Genomic DNA, 7,219 nt, shown 5'->3' with positions numbered 1-7,219 from the left:
CTAATCTGGTTGAGATCAAATGGTGTTGGGGCTGGAAACTACATTCAAGATGAGTCCTAGCAATTATCAGACCATTTTTAAAATGCCAGTTTTCATGACTTATTTTTATACTAGTTTCTAAACACTTGAAGGTCAGGAAACTTGTTTCATCATTATTTCAATAGCTTTGTATTTAGTAAGTGTTTAATTGATTTTTTTAAACCGAATGTTTTTATTTTTGTTTTGAAGTATGTCAGTTAGCAAAGTCCTGCTGTTGACATTTTTTCTACTCCTACTGAAACTTATTGGATTAAGTATACAATGAGCTACTCACAGTTTTTTTAAACAAAATTTATTTATACATTAATGTTGAGGGCTGGACTAGAGTTTAAGAAAGAAAAATAGAAGGAAAACTATGGTACAGTCATTTACAGAAGAGGGAAGATGTCATGAGAAATGTACATACATATACATACACATACATATACACACAAGACAAAGTCAAGGGAGGCTGGGCAGTCAGTGTCAGGGCTCTTGGCTAGTCACTTCCTTCATATAAGTTTCCATGAGGCATGTTTTAAAGACTGTGGGGTTTGTCGAAAGTTCAGAAGTGTATGTATTCAATGGTCTTCTCCTAGTGGTTCTAACATCATAGAGATAACCACTTGTCTTTGAAGATATTCAAACAGATAATGTCTTGGATATCCACATTAGAATGGTAAAAGTCTGAGAAATTTCATCATAGGAACATTGTATGGGTAGACACTGGGAAACTGCAGAGAGAACTTGTACCACAGAGTCCAGATGCCCCATGGATGGTCCCAATCCATTTGAAGAGATTGACTCTGGGAAGGCAGGAATTCCTTTGTCTCCAGATATCATTAGGGTTATAAATTCCTATTGTACTCTCTTGCCCAGGGACCTGCTGGTTACACCCACCCCAGGCTTCATTCCTTTACAGGGGGAGGCTGTGACTTTCGTACCATACAGGTTGTAGTTCTATGAAGACATTGAGGACAGGAGCTAAAAGAGAAAACTTTCAGGAAGTAACTGCAGGGATACAGTTCTAATGATGGACACCTGTTCTACATTATTCCTTAACATAGGGGAAAAATTTGAACTTAAATTCTTCTCTCCTCTCTTCTTTTTTTTTCTTCTCTCCTCTCCTCTCCTCTCCTCTCCTCTCCTCTCCTCTCCTCTCCTCTCCTCTCCTCTCCTCTCCTCTCCTCTCCTCTCCTCTCCTCTCCTCTCCTCTCCTCTCCTCTCCTCTCCTCTCCTCTCTTCTCCTTTCCTCTCTTCTCCTCTCCTCTACTCTCCTCTCCTCTCTTCTCCTCTCATTTCCTCTCTTCTTTATTTTCAGGCTTCATGGAAGAGATAGAAAAAATGAGGAGGGGAAGTGAAAGATGAAGTAAGAAGAAATACTAGCATGGGGAAAAGCTCCAAAAGAAAGGAGATGGAAAATCAGGTTGGGGGAACTACATGCATGTCAATGAAGCTGGATTGTGATATTGTGGCCATAATTACACAAGGTCTGATGGATGAGGCCACATAACTTCATATTCCTGTTGTTAATAAATGAGTTGGAGTCAATTTTACCAAGTCATCTAAGAAGATATAGGTAGATTTTTTTTCATTTTTTTGCCTGAACATTTCCTTTTCATTGAATTTTCTTCACCAGGGGAGTAACATGGCCAGACTTCTGCTTTAGAAATTTTATTTTGGAAACTGTGTGAAGGACCAATTAGGCAAAAAAGTCTGGAAGTAGAAAGACCATTTAGAAGGATGCCATAATAGGTCAGGTAAAAGGTGACAAGGTACTGATCTTGTACAATGTCATCTGAGTGGAAAGAGTTATAACTGAAAGATTTTGTGTAGGAAAAATTGACAAGATTTGTTAACTATTTGTATATAGGAGTAGAGGGGCAATAGACAACTATGAACCTAGTTGTTTATGAACCTAGGTGATCAGAAAGATCGTGATAGGGGAAAAGGGATAGGTGAAGTATGTTATTGATTTAGAGGAAAGATAAATTCTCTTTTAGATTTAGTAACAACTATTCTGATACCCAGTGGGCTGAGATCCTGTAACCTCCCCCACTCTGCTAAAAAGCCCATTTCAGCTTTGGACCCATCCACATGAAGATTTGGGCTTGATCACTGGGAGCCTGAAAAGAAAGACAATTAAAAAAATTATGCCACTATCACATATCTCCAGGTAATATTGCTTAAAGCTTAGGTTTTTCCTCATATCTAGAATTTACCTAAAGGGAGAATGGAGAAGTACTCAATGTACAGCATATACTGGGCAAAGGGCAGCTTGTATTTCCTCTAAAAATAACTTATTAAAAATAACAAACTGAAAAAATTCAAGAGGTGCATTGATAAAAAGACCACAAGAAGCAATAGTCATAATTTGTAACTAGTATTAGAGTCTAACAAGAGACTGATATTTAAAACATTAAGACTTGATGTAATTTGTAGACCTTATGAATTTCATGATGGTTCTGCATAGTCCCATCAATTCTTTCCAATTCCTTATATTATGGCAAGTCTTGCCAGAGGTTGAATTCTTCCCCATCAATGGTCATTTTCTCCAATAAAGAAACTTCTTCCACTACCAGTTAGCTCTGACCAAGGACCTCTTGAATTCATAAGATGTCCTTGTGTAATCATGATCTCAATTGAACACTCATAATATTTCTTTGTGAAGTGAACATTTTTTTCTGGATATGGCTATATTGAGATGATACTGGGTCACCTATGCTTAGGGGAGCAACATGAAATAAAAGGGCTAACCCAGGCTTTGAGATCCAGTCTTAGATTTTTCAAAGTAAGACTTGCAATTTCTCTCCCATGTGTTAATATTCTACATTACGAAAAATCACTAGACCTCTCAGCTTACCCCTCCAAGGAAAAGTTCAAATAGTCCTGACAGAATTTGTAAGGTGGAAGAGAAAAGAAAACAAGGACAAAACCACTCCCTTTAAAAGTCTACTAAACCTGTTGGCCTTCTTTCTCAGTGAAAAGTAAGGGGATTGATTTACCCAAAAGTGGCCAATTACTTCAGTGTCTATCAGTGGCTAACACTTTATGTGCAAATCCATCCTTTTCCTCAACCTCATATACAGCCATATTTGGTTAGAAATACTTCTTAGAAATCCAACTGAATATGTATAATGGGTAGGTGGTGATATAAAACTGGATCTTAGGAGAAAGGCTAGATCTGGATACATAGATTTGGAAGTCCTCTGCACAAATATAAACAATGTTTGATGTTTACAAAGTGTTTCATAATATCTCATTTGAAGCCTTATAATACTATGGGGTAGGTACTTTTACCTACCATTTTATAGATGAAACAAATCAATGTAGAGGTAAGATTTGAAGTCCAGGTTTATCTGATTACAGGTTTAGTGTTTAATAAAACACACTGACTCTCAACAAAGGTGGTGGCTATATGAGTACATACTCTCTTCCTATAAATTGTTCTGCTTAGCATTTATTCTATGAACATCATACCCCGCATAGCCCTTCATAGCCTCCAAATATAAGCTCATCACCTGAAATCTTGGAGATTGATTCAGCTTTGATACTAAACACCTCCTTTTGCATCCTCAGTTGTCTGTCTTTTCCTTGTGATTGGAGGACTAGAGATCAGACCACAAACTCCTTCCAAAGTTTCCCTTTACAGAGAACTCAGAATTTTCTAGTTAATTTCATTTTCCATCATCTGCTTTGCTTGTTTTTATTCCAAGAATATTATGCCCCTGTGCTCAGGGCCTTTCCTTCTTGCACCCTTTTCAATTTCCTTTTTTTTTGTATTATCTATCTTCCTTATTAGATTATAAGCTCTTTGAAGCAAGGACTGTCTCCTTTTTTTTGTTTGTATCTCTAGCTCTTAGCATAGTGCTTGACATATAGTAGGTGCTTAATAAGTGTTTATTGACTATAAATTGAGAGAAGAAATGGATCAATGAGATGTTGTGGAAGTATGACCAAAAAGAACTGGCAACTGAGGCATGAAGGATCGAAGAGAGTTACTTAACTAGCCCAGTGTATAGTTTATACTGTCTTCTTCCTTAATAAATATTGATTGAAATGAATGATACAGGATGAAAACACATGTACGTTTTTCAAGACCAATATTTCTGAAAATATTTTTTAAATGTTTTAAGTATAACATAAATTTTGTAATATTGTGGGTACTATACTAATGTACTTCTCTCCCAGTGTGGAAATAACTATGGGACCTAAAGACAAGGACAGGAAAACAAAAATCCTGAGTTTCAACCAATTTCCAATTTCTACTACAAAATCTTTCTTTTCAGGTCCAGTGAAAGAATATATGCCTGTCATCTAAGGATAAGATTAGCTAAATTCAGGAGGGTTCATCACCAGGCTAGCCAGAAGTTGCTGAATTTTTTAGTCACAGCTCACAAAAACTGTCTTGGAGGGCATAAAGAAATTATATTTATCATTTGTAGAGAAAGAACTCACGTCAATAAAATCACATATCCTTGAATTTTTTTTATCCTTAAAATTGAATTTTCAAATAAATGTAAGACTTACAAGCTTATATGTATCTTGACCTATTTCCAATTTTGCCTACAAATTTTGCTAACTGGAAACCTAAGATACAAGGAAAGCAAAAAATAAAGGAACAATAATGTTTTTATTAGCTTTACTTTGGGAAATATATTAAAATAATAAGAACACAATTACATAGAACTTTAGAATTTACATTGTATTTTGTTCACAAGAAGAGGATTAGTGATTGAGACATGTTGTCTTGTTACCTGAATTGACAGAAGATAATTTGAATGATTTAAGCACCAATTAACCAAATAAGAAACAAGTTGTGATTCCCAGCTTCAGCATAAGACACTTCTGTGAATAACAATGACACAAGTCCCTCTGAAAACAAAGATATACTGAAAACATTGCATTATTTCTCTTCTATTATCCCTTCTCCTGGACTGTTCTCTGATACATCAAAATGAACAGTTGTCTTTGAGTAAGAAGAACTGTGTTCAAGCCCCAAACCTCTTGCTTCCTAACTATATAGCCATAAATGATACAGTGGAGAGAAAATTGAATTTTTGAGGTAGAGGGCCTACATTCAAGTCTTGGCTCTTTAACTTACAACTTAGATGACAAAGCATCTGTATCATGCCTTTATGGACCTCAGTTTATGCATCTGTCAAGTGAAGGGTTGGACTAAAAGTTACTTAATAGCCCTTCTATGACAATCATTTTATATTTTTATGTCCCCCCTCTTTGCCCAACCACCTAACACATACCGGTTTCCAATATATATTTTCTGAATCTCATGGGTCTGTGTGGGGTCTTCAGGAAAGACTAATGCCTTTTCCTCCTTTGGATTGCACCAGCTACCCTGCTCTCATCTGTGTCTTCAAGAAGCTTTAGTAAGCATAGTGGCTACAGCTTAGTAAAACATTTTAGCAGGTAGGCTACAGACTGACATAACCGACAGGTCTTAGTTCCAGGGTGGTCTATGCCAGGGATATGAAGACTTTCATTACTGGAATAGGCAGATAAAAAAAAAAAAACACCTTGTAATGGCCCTGAAGGTGGCAGAATTAGGCACTATGGAGTATTTAGTACTTATTTAGACACTGGAGGAATGAAGTCACCTTGAGCTATTAGCAGTTGCCCTGACTTGTCTTACCATTCTACTGAGGTGAGTCTCACAACTTTACACACTCTGTCTCACTTAAAGTGAAGACACCATCCCATGATGTCATTGGTCCTCTGAGAAAAAGAAGGCTGAACAACAACTGAATCTCCTTGAACAAAATATTTGAAGCAATATATTTTAAATAATCAATGCCTTTGATTAAAATGAGCATTTTTAGAGCCACTTTATCTCTCAGACATTATTGCAGAGATAAAAGAACTTGCATTATCAGATTCAAAAGTGAGGTTAGACAATTTAATTCAAAACAACATTGGTGTGTCCAATGTACAAGACACAATGATAACTCTTGATGGAGCAACAGAGTAAAATAAAACACCTTTCTTGGACTCACAAAGCATTCAGCATAATAGTGAAAATAAAATTGATATAGAAATGACTCCAATAGAAATTAAACTATGATAACAACATAGAAGAGATGAAAATGAGAGCATAAGAGAAAGAAAAAATAATTATGAAAATTTAGAGGATAGATGAATCACATATAGTCTAAAAATCAGAGGATACTTAATGGATAAAGTAGTATTTGAGTTAGGACTTCAATGACAGATGGAATTTGATAGAAATGGAAGCAAAGACAGAAAGCGAAGAAACCTCAGGCCATGGTAAGTGAATTAAAACACTCTGGATGAAATTGATGGAGCAAATTGACCAATGTGACTTTGCTCGTTTCTCATCAATGAACATGCCTCTTCAAGAGGTATACAAGAAGTATGTTTAATAACATTTGTTCAATGAGTCTTACTGAATTTTAAGTGGGTCTCAGTCTGTCTCAAACATCTTCACTCAAACACTAAAAAGTTTTAAGGTGAACAAGTACTCTTGATTATTTTTTCCACAAGGGTTAATCTTTGTTAGGAATGATGAATTGAACCTAGTTGGATTACTTCAACTAAAGCAACACAATGTGCGTTATACATCTAAAATCTGCCTAGTATCACTCTGTTGTCAGGTTTGCTTTATTTTTCTTCCACAACAATTTGAAAACCTAGTTTGAAAGGTGAATAAGGAATCCTTTGTATGGCACAAGGGACTGAAGTAGCGTGGCAAATCTATGGTAAAAATGATAATAGTTATAACTCATGACTTTGTTTTTGTTTCATTCCTTTTGAGCTATGTGGTATATATCATGGTAAGAATTTTTAGTTATTTTTGTGTCATAAACAGGATTTTGCAGACTCCTGAAGCTCATGAATGCCTTTTCAGAATAATATTTTAAATGAATAAGAGGAAATACATAAAAATGAAACCAATCCTAGTAGAATACATCAATGAAATAGTTTTTAAAAAATGGACTCTAGTTTAAGAACCTTTTAGCTAGAATTATTTACTATCAAGGTTTGCCCAGAGTAAGTTTTTGTTTGTATTACTCATTAAATGTTTTTACATTAAAGTCTCATTCTTTTCCCTTTCATTTACTGATTAAAACCACAGTAACCCCATTCCAAAAATATAAGAAAACTAACATTGATATACTAATTTTTAGTTTACAAAGTAATTTTCTTACAAACACCCTATGAAATA

At 35.4% G+C, this 7,219-nt stretch overlaps 1 pseudogene; it reads right to left on the bottom strand.

Annotated features, from left to right (window-relative positions):
• Positions 1-464: 464 nt before the first annotated feature.
• Positions 465-3,591, bottom strand: LOC130456954 (ubiquitin-conjugating enzyme E2 C-like; annotated as a pseudogene).
• Positions 3,592-7,219: the final 3,628 nt, after the last annotated feature.

This window comes from Monodelphis domestica, chromosome 2 (assembly GCF_027887165.1).
Source record: "Monodelphis domestica isolate mMonDom1 chromosome 2, mMonDom1.pri, whole genome shotgun sequence".
Classification (NCBI taxonomy): Eukaryota; Metazoa; Chordata; class Mammalia; order Didelphimorphia; family Didelphidae; genus Monodelphis; species Monodelphis domestica.
Note: the sequence above shows the minus strand (reverse complement) of the source record. Positions and strands in the feature narration are given on the sequence as shown.